This window comes from Hemitrygon akajei, chromosome 2 (assembly GCF_048418815.1).
Source record: "Hemitrygon akajei chromosome 2, sHemAka1.3, whole genome shotgun sequence".
In the NCBI taxonomy this organism is placed as follows: Eukaryota; Metazoa; Chordata; class Chondrichthyes; order Myliobatiformes; family Dasyatidae; genus Hemitrygon; species Hemitrygon akajei.
The window spans coordinates 150,772,191-150,782,906 of record NC_133125.1 but is presented as its reverse complement, the minus strand read 5'-3'; positions in this window follow the sequence as shown (position 1 = coordinate 150,782,906).

The following is a 10,716-nucleotide window of genomic DNA, read 5'->3' as shown; positions in this document are numbered from 1 at the left end:
ATTAGGGATGGTCAGCATGACTTTGTGAGACGCAGATCATGTCCACGAGCCCGACTGAATTGAGGATGTAACAAAACACGGTGATGAAGGTAGAGCACTGGATGTGGTGCATATAAATTTTAGTGAGGCATTTAATAAGCTTCCCAACGGTAGGCTCATTCAGACAGTCAGGAGACATGGGATCCAGGGAAGCCTGACCATGTGGATTCAGAATTGGTTTGCACATAGAAGGCAGAGGTTGGTTGTAGATGGATCGTATTCTGCCTGGAGGTCAGTGAGTGTAGGAGGATAAGAGGTGATTTGATGGAGCTGTGCAAGCTGTTAAGAGGGATAGATAGAGTAGAAAGGCAGAAACTTTTTCCCAAGGCGGTAATGGCTAATATGAATGGGCATGATTTTAAGGTGATCGTTGGAAAGTATGGGGGAGGGGGAGGGTTGTCAGAGACAGGTTTATGACACAGAGAGTGATGCGTGCATGGAACATGGTGCCAGGCAGGAGTGGCGATAGAGACAGATACATTAGGGACATTTAAGAGACTGTTACAAAGACACATGGATGATAGAAAAATAGTGGGCTACGTGGGAGGGAAGGGTTTGATTGATCTTAGAGTGGCTAAAAGGTCGGTACAGTATCTTTATTCAAAGGACCTTCACTGTGCTGTAATGTTCTATGTTAACGACACTGACATTGAAAAATCTTCAACCAGCAAAAACTTTCATTTAGAGATGAGGAGGTTAATGGATTAACTCAATCAAATTAGTTCACAAGGTTACCTAAAGAACATTAGGTCCAGGAGTAGCAAATGCCATCATACTTCCTTACTCCTGTAATCAAATGGACTCTGAATGCAGTAAAACTCCAATAATTTAGTGTCCAATTGATCAGAAGTTGTAATGGTTCAGCATCTGGCTCAACAGGGCCTCAGTTTCCATACTAGGCCTCTGTTTCCTATGCTCCTTTCATAGTCACTGTGACCCCTTTTCCTGCACTCAGTTTCCTAGAAAGCTTAATATACTACTGTGCAACAACCGAATACCTGGATTATGATTACCCATTTTATGGACACTGCTAGATACAAATAAGTTTCCATAATATTATTAAATTCAATAGCCTGCTGTAGATATACTGTATATGTTCATCCAAAGAATGGCAGAACTAGTTTCCTCTCCAAGTGTTCTGTCCTACCAGTATTATCTGCTTATACAGTATGTTACAACTGATCACATCTATCATTTCCACTGGCAGCTCATTCCACACTCTCACTACCCTCTGACCGAAGAATTTCCCCCTTTGATTTGAGATAAATATTTCACCTTTAACTCTAGCCCTTTAACCTCCAGTTTTAATTTTCTGTGTTCGGTGTCAGATGTGGGAGGTCCTGGAGACTCCTAGCACTCCCGGACGGCCACATCTGCACCAGGTGCGTCAAGCTGCAGCTCCTGAGGGACCATGTTAAGGAACTGCAGATGCAGCTCGATGATCTTCGTCTGGTCAGGGAGAGTGAGGAGGTGATAGAGAAGAGCTATAGGTGGGCACTCACTCCGGGGCCTGGGGAAACAGATAAGTGGGAAACAGGAGACGGAAGGGCAAGAAGCAGGTGCTAGAGAGTACCCCAGTGGCTGTCCCCCTTAACAATAAGTACTCCTGTTTGAGTACCATTGGGGGAGATGGTCTACCAGGGAGAAGCAACAGTGGTCGCAGCTCTGGCACAGAGTCTGGCCCTGTGGCTTAGAAGGGTAGGGAAAGGAAGAGGATGGCAGTAGTTAGGGGGTCAGACAGGTGATTCTGTGGACGCAACAAAGGAATGCGTAGTTTGCCTCCCAGGTACCAGAGTCTGGGATGTTTCCACGATATCTTGAAATGGGAAGGATAACGGCCAGAGGACGTAGTACATATTGGTACCAATGATAAAGGTGGGGAAAGGGAGGAGGTCCTGAAGAAAGACTACAGGGAGTTAGGAAGGAAGTTGAGAAGCAGGACCTGAAAGGTAGTAATCTCAGGACTACTGCCGGTACCACGTGACAGTGAATATAGGAATAGAATGAGGTGGAGGATAAATGAATGGCTGAGGGATTGGAGCAGGGGCAGGGATTCAGATTTCTGGATCATTGGGACCTCTTCTGGGGCAGGTGTGACCTGTACAAAAAGGACAGGCTATGCTTGAATCTGAGGGGGACCAATATCTGCTTCGGTACTACTAACTGGGATGTACTGCAAGGGGGGCTCTGTGGGGGCGTTGAGGAGGTCACTGAATGCACAACGGACTATATTAACTTTTGTGTGGATGCCGTTGTCCCTGTTAGAACTGTTCGCTGCTATCCCAATAATAAGCCCTGGATCACTAGTCACATCAAAGGCCTCCTAAACCAGAAGAAGAGGGCCTTTAAAGTTGGTGATCGGTTGGAGCTTAAAAGAGTTCAGAAGGAACTCAGATTACAGATAAGGGGGGCAAAGGAGCAGTATAGGAGGAAGCTAGAACAAAAGCTGCAGAAAAAAAGCATGAAGGAGGTGTGGGATGGGATGAAGTTCATCACCGGATGCGGTGCAAAGCGGGGGGCGAACATAAGTGGAGATGTGGAGAAAGCGAACCAGCTGAACAACTTCTTCAACAGGTTCGACAGCTCAATCTCATCCTCACCGCAGAAATCCACACCAGGCTTACTTCCCTCACAGGAAAATAGCCACTCACAGGAGACCTTGCCCATGCCCAGGATTATGGCTGCACAGGTGGAAGGTCAACTGAGGAAGATCTGTACCAGCAAGGCGGCTGGACCGGATGGAGTTTCCCCACGATTACTGAGGGCCAGTGCGACTGAGCTGGGAGAACCACTACAGCGCATCTTCAATATGAGCCTGGAGCAGAGAAGAGTACCCAGACAGTGGAAAACATCCTGTATTGTCCCGGTACCGAAGAAACCACAACCAAAGGAGTTGAATGACTTCAGACCTGTTGCCTTGACGTCGCACGTGATGAAGACCATGGAGCGGCTGATAATACAGAATCTGAGGCCACAAACCAGGCACGCCCAGGATCCTCTTCAGTTTGCGTATAAGGAGAAGGTGGGAGTGGAGGATGCTATCACGTATTTGCTGCACAAATCACTCTCTCACCTAGAGGGGGTCAGTTGTGCTGTGAGGATTACATTCCTTGACTTCTCTAGTGCCTTTAACACCATCCAGCCCAAGATCTTAAGGCACAAACTAACGGAGATGGGAGTAGACTCTCACATGGTGGATTGGATAGTGGACTACTTGACAGATAGACCTCAGTATGTGCGGTTGGGAGACTGTAGGTCTGACACGGTGGTCAGCAGCACAGGGGCGCCGCAGGGAACCGTACTCTCTCCGGTCCTGTTCACCCTGTACACATCAGACTTCCAATATAACTCGGAGTCCTGCCATGTGCAGAAGTTCGCTGATGACACGGCCATAGTGGGGTGTGTCAGGAATGGACAGGAGGAGGAGTATAGGAAACTGATACAGGACTTTGTGATATGGTGCAACTCAAACTACCTGCGTCTCAATATCACCAAGACCAAGGAGATGGTGGTGGACTTTAGGAGATCTAGGCCTCATATGGAGCCAGTGATCATTAATGGAGAATGTGTGGAGCAGGTTAAGACCTACAAGTATCTGGGAGTACAGTTAGACGAGAAGCTAGACTGGACTGCCAACACAGATGCCTTGTGCAGGAAGGCACAGAGTCGACTGTACTTCCTAAGAAGGTTGGCGTCATTCAATGTCTGTAGTGAGATGCTGAAGATGTTCTATAGGTCAGTTGTGGAGAGCGCCCTCTTCTTTGTGGTGGCGTGTTGGGGAGGAAGCATTAAGAAGAGGGACGCCTCACGTCTTAATAAGCTGGTAAGGAAGGCGGGCTCTGTCGTGGGCAAAGTACTGGAGAGTTTAACATCGGTAGCTGAGCGAAGGGCGCTGAGTAGGCTACGGTCAATTATGGATAACTCTGAACATCCTCTACATAGCACCATCCAGAGACAGAGAAGCAGTTTCAGCGACAGGTTACTATCGATGCAATGCTCCTCAGACAGGATGAAGAGGTCAATACTCCCCAATGCCATTAGGCTTTACAATTCTACCGCCAGGACTTAAGAACTTTTTAAAAGCTATTATTAATGCTTTTTGAGATAGTGATTTAGATGCATATCATATTTTTTACTGAGTTAAGTATTGTATGTAATTAGTTATGTAACAAGTGTATGGGACATTGGAAAAAAAGTTGAATTTCCCCATGGGGATGAATAAAGTATCTATCTATCTATCTATCTATCTATCCTGGCGGGGAGCTTTGCAAAGTCTATTGGGGAGAGTTTAAACTAGAATTGCTGGGGGATGGGAACCAAACTGAAGTGACGGAGGAAAGGGAGGTTGGCTCTTAAATAGAGAAAGCTTGGAGAAAGTGCGAAAGGGAGGATAGGCAGGTGATAGAGAGGGGACGCACCCAGAATCATGGTTTGAGATGTGTCTATTTTAATGTGAGGAGTTTTAAACAAAGCGAATGAGCTTAGAGGGTGGATCAGCACTTGGAGCTATGATGTTGTGGCCATAACAGAGACTTGGATGGTGCAGGGGCAGGAATGGCTACTTCAAGCGCCAGGCTTTAGATGTTTCAGAAAGGACAGGGAGGGAGGCAAAATGGTGGGGCGTGGCACTGTTGATCAGAGATAGTGTCATGGCTGCAGAAAAGGGGGAAGTCATGGAGGGGTTGCCTACAGAGTCTCTGTGGGTGGAAGTTAGGAACAGGAAGGGGTCAATAATTCCACTGGGTGTTTTTTATAGACCACCCAATAGTAACAAGGACATCGAGGAGCAGATAAGGAGACAGATTCTGGAAAGGAGTAATAATAACAAGGTGTTGTGATGGGAGATTTTAATTTCCCAAGTATTGATTGGCTGCATCCGCAAAGGAAACAGCATTATGAAGGACCCCATGCACCCCTCATACAATCTCTTCTCCCTCCTGCCGTCTGGGAAAAGGCTCCGAAGCATTCGGGCTCTCACGACCAGACTATATAACAGTTTCTTCCCCCCAGCTATCAGACGCCTCAATACCCGAAGCATGGACTGACACCTTGCCCTGCTGTCCTGTTTATTATTTATTGTAATGCCGGTACTGTTTTTGTGCACTTTATGCAGTCCAGTGTAGGTCTGTGTAGCTTTCTCTGTGTTTTTTTTAATTACATAGTTCAGTCTAGTTTTTTGTACTGTGTCGTGTAAACCATGGTCCTGAAAAACGTTGTCTCATTTTTACTATGCACTGTACCAGCAGTTATGGTCGAAATGACAATAAAAGTTGACTTGACTTGACTTTTCCCTAGAGTGAGGGGTTTAGATGGGGTGGAGTTTGTTAGGTGTGTTCAGGAAGGTTTCTTGACACAATATTTTGATAAGCCTACAAGAGGCAAGGCTGTACTTGATCTGGTATTCAGAAATGAACCTGGTCAGGTGTCAGGTCTCTCAATGGGTGAGCATTTTGGAGATAGTGATTGCAATTCTATCTCCTTTATCATAGCATTGGAGAGGGATAGGAACAGACAAGTTAGGGAAATGTTTAATTGGGGTAAGGGGAAATATGAGGCTATTAGGCAGAAACTTGGAAGCATAAGTCGGAAACATGTTCTCAGGGAAATGTAGGGAAGACATGTGGCAAATGTTCAGGGGATATTTGCATGAGGTTCTACATAGATAAGTCCCAATGAGACAGGGAGAGGATGGTAGGGTACAGGATCCGTGGTGTATAAAGGCTGTTCTAAATCTAGTCAAGAAGCAAAGAAGAGCTTATGAAAGGTTCAAAAAACTAGGTAATGATAGAGATCTAGAAGATTATAAGGCTAGCAGGAAGGAGCTTAAGAAGGAAATTAGGAGAGTCAGAAGGGGCCATGAGAAGGATTAAGGAAAACCCCCAAGGCATTCTATAAGTATGTGAAGAACAAGAGGATAAGACATGAGAGAATAGGACCAATCAAGTGTGACAGTGGAAAAGTGTGTATGGAACCGGAAGAGATGGCAGAAGTACTTAATAAATACTTTGCTTCAGTATTCACTATGGAAATGGATCTTGGTGATTGTAGGGAAGACTTGTAACAGACAAAAGCTCCAGTACATCCCCTTCCTTAATATCTACAAGCTTGAGCATGTAGATATTAAGGAAGGGGATGTACTGGAGCTTTTGGAAAGCATAAAGTTGGATAATTCACTGGGACCGGACAGGATATACCCAAGGCTACTGAGGGAAGCGAGGGAGGAGATTGCTGAGCCTCTGGCGATGATCTTTGCATCATCAGTGAGGACAGGAGAGGTTCTGGAGGATTGGAGTGTTGTGGATGTTATTCCCTTTATCAATAAAGGGAGTAAGGATAGCCCAGTGAGTCTTACTTCAGTGGTTGATAAGTTGATGGAGAAAATCCTGAGAGGCAGAATTTATGAACATTGTGGAGAAGCATAATACAATTAGGAATAGTCAGCATTGGCTTTGTCAAAGGCATCATGCCTGACGAGCCTGATTGAATTTTTTGAGGACGTGACTAAACACATTGATGAAGGTAGAGCCGTCGATGTAGTGTATATGCATTTTAGCAGGGCATTTGATTAGGTACCCCATGCAAGGCTTATTGAGAAAATAAGGAGGCATGGGATCCAAGGGGACATTGCTTTGTGGATCCAGAACTGGCTTGCCCGCAGAAGGCAAAGAGTAGTTGTAGACAGGTCATATTCTGCATGGAGGCCGATGACCAGTGGTGTGCTTCATGGATCTGTTCTGGGACCCCTACTCTTTGTGAGCTTTATAAATGACCTAGATGAGGAAGTGGAGGGATGGGTTAGTAAATTTGCTGATGACACAAAAGTTGGGGGTGTTGTTGATAGTGTGGATGGCTGTCAGAGGTTACAGCGGGACATTGATAGGATCCAGAACTGGGCTGAGGAGTGGCAGATGGAATTCAGCCCAGATAGTGTGAGGTGGTTCATTTTGGTAGGTCAAATTTGATGGCAGAATATAGTATTAATGGTAAAACTCTTGGCAGTGTGGAGGATCAGAGGGATCTTGGGGTCCGAGTCCATAGAACACTCAAAGCTGCTACACAGGTTGACTCTGTAGTTAAGACGACACACGGGCATTGGCGTTCATCAATCGTGGGATCGAGTTTAAGGGTTAAGAGGTAATGTTGCAGCTATATAGGACCCTGGTCTGACCCCATGTGGAATACTGTGCTCAATTCTGGTCACCTCACTACAGGAAGAATGTGAAAACCATAGAAAGGGTGCAGAGGAGATTTACAAGGATGTTGCCTCGATTGGGGAGCATGCCTTATGAGAATAAGTTGAGTGAACTCGGCCTTTTCTTCTTGGAGCAATGGAGGATGAGAGGTAACCTGATAGAGATGTATAAGATGATGAGAGGCATTGATCATGTGGATAGTCAGAGGCTTTTTCCCAGGGCTGAAATGGCTAGCATGAGAGGGCATATTTTTAAGGTGCCGATACAGAGGAGATGTCAGGGTTAAGTTTTTTATGCAGTGCTTGGTGGGTGTGTGGAATGGGCTGCCGGTGGCTGTGGTGGAAGCGGAAACGATAGGGTCTTTTAAGATACTTCTGGATGGATACATGGTGCTTAGAAAAATCACAATAAGGACCATTTTCTAGGAATGCTAACCCCAGAATATTGGGGTTGCCTATATATGAGATACATGCACTTATTGATTGAGGTGTAGCATACAGAAGCATGGTGAGACAGTCTGAAACATCAGTGAGGCCACAGATGGAACACTGTGTGAGGTTCTGGACACCATACTATCAGAGAGAAAACGAGATTAAGAAAACGTTGCTGGGGACTAAAGAATTATAGTGCTGAGGAGAGACAAGGGTTCCTTTGGACACCGAAGAGCAAATTACTTTGTGTACATAAAATTATGAGAAGTTTCAAAGAGGGAAGATGCATTTCTCTTTGAAGTGGTTTGGCAACAAGAGGATTTGGAATCCAGATAATTGGTGCAAGAGATGGAAAGGAGCTTGGGAAAGGTTTTCTACCCAAAGAATGGTGTGTTTAGAATTGGTACCCAAAAGAATGATGGAGGCAGGTACTCCCATTACATTTAATACTAGGCTGGGCACTTGGAGCTAAAACCTCCAATACTGTAGACTGAGCTGGGAAGTGGGAGTAACCCATTGTTGACTGCACAGACACAAGGCCAAGTGGCTTTCTTTGATTATACCATAGGGTTAGTAAGTAAGTAAGGATTTGTTATAGGTGTATTGGCCTTCATTAGTCAGGGATTGTTCAAGAGCCACAAAGTAATGTCAGAGCTTGGAATATTGTGTTCAGTTTTGGGTTACTTCCGTATAAGAAGGATGTGGAAGATTTAGAGAGGGTGCAGAGGATATTTACCAAAATACTGCCTGGCCTAGCGGGTGTGTCTTATGGTTGAGAGAGCTAGCTCTTTGGAAAGAAAAAGGATGATAGGTGCCTGATAAAGGTGTAAAGACTGATAAGGAGCTTAAACACAGTGGATAGCCAGAGAGTTTTCCCCAGGGCAGAAATGGCTGATACAATGGGGAGTAATTTTAAGGCGATTAGAGGAATGTATAGAGGGGATGTCAGAAGTAAGGTATTTACACAGAGAGTGGTGGGTGCACGGAACACACTTTCAGGAGTGGTGGTAGAGGCAGTAACATAAGGGGTATAAAAAAAAACTCTAAGATAGTCTCCCAGATGATAGAAAAGTGGAGGGTTATATAGGAGGGAAGGATTAGATTGATCTTGGAGTTGACTAAAAGGCGGGCACGACATCATGGGCCTTAGGACATGTACTGTACTGTAATGTTCTATGTTCTATAACTTGCATGAACAAGATAAATGTTATAATAAAGGAAAATTCAAGATTTCATCAACATATAGTAACCAGTTCATGTTTCGGCCCAAGACGTCAACTGTACTTTTTCCATAGATGCTGTCTGGCCTGCTGAGTTCCTCCAACATTTTGTGCGTGTTGCTCAGATTTCCAGCATCTGCAAATTTTCTCTTGTTGTGGTCTTTTTCATGTTTTTTTTATTTCTGACGCAGTCTCTTCAGACTACTTTAATTTTACTATGTTTTATGATAAGTCTCCTCCCAGCACAACTGACTCTCCATCCTTTTCCCAATCTTCTCAATACAATGCCCATTTGCAACTTCACTTTCATCTCACAATCCACAAACTATGTTATAAACTGCAAAAGTAGCTTCAATGGAATTCCTTGCCCAAATCTGTCAATCTACTTTGGGCTTTGCCGCAGTACAAGTCAAAATGAAAAATTATAATCCATTTTATCCCCCGTCGATGGTGTTCTGTACCATTGTCCATGTGGGCCTAGTTGTCCAATATTTGATCTTACTTATCCAGGTGGATGGTTCCATTATTCTCTATTCTGCCATGGCCCAAATATTAACATGTTCCCTTTGTGCATCTTCATCTCTAGTTCTGCTGCTTCCCAAGAATCTATCCTCAGCCCCATTCTGTGTCTGGTGAATGTGCTGCTCCTCAGAGTATCATGGAAAACTTGCACAATGCATCTCCTTGTACATTGATGACACCCAGTTTTGCCTCATTGCTACTGCTCCTGTCTCTCATTTCGGCGTTAACATTTTCTTTGACCAAAGAGCAGGAAGTAATTAAGCCATTGCATCGTATGGCAGGGTAATATGACATCCCAACTCCCAAACACAAGGTTTGGTCCTGTGAAGACAAGCATGCCTAAATCCTTCTTCACTGCAGTATCCATCTAGGTCACCACGTACAGTGTGATTTGTAGAAGTCCCTCTCTACACCAAATTTCCAGAAAAATAAACCCAGAATGGAAATGAAGTATGGAATATCAATCATTTACTTATAATGATCTGGTCACTAATAAATTAGAATTGGTTTATTTTTGTCACATATACTGTAGCTTGTTTGCATAATGGTCATACAGATCAATTCATTACACAATGCATTAGGTAGTAGAATGTACAATAATAACATAATACAGAATAATAATCCAGAGAAGACTGAGGTAATGCACACTGGGAAGTAAAAATTCTGCAAAGACATATAGATTAAATGGCATGGCCATTTACTATGTACAGAGAGATCTTGGAGTCCATAGCTCCCTGAAACTGAAGATACCAGTAGAAAATGTAATGAAGAAGGCATTTGTTATGCTTACCTTTAGCTGCCAAGATACAGAATATAACAATTTGAATGACATGCTGCAACTGTACAAAATATTAATTAGAACACTCTTAGAGTCTTGTGTACAGTTCTTTTAGCCACACTGAAGTCATAGTCAAAGTCAAATTTAATGTCATGTGCACAAGTATATGTATACACAGGTGCAACATAAAACTTACTTGCAACAGGATCACTGCTGCATAGCATTAGATACATGATATTCAAAATAAAAACATAAATCAAGCATTAATTATTCAAGAAAGAACACAACTATAATCTGTGGCCTTCACTGATGCGAGAGGGACAACCAGGTAAGGAGGTGCGTGAAACCGTGGGAGGGGGAAAGAGGATCAACCAGGTCCACATTGACGTTGCTCAGGGATGTCAAAAGGTATCAATGATAGGTAATTTTTGCCCGCAGGTACTCAGCACAGACTCGCTCCAGTCACACATATCGTTCTTGAGGCCGTGCCACATAATCTTTAGTGCAACCAGTTTCTGTGATGCCTTCCGGCC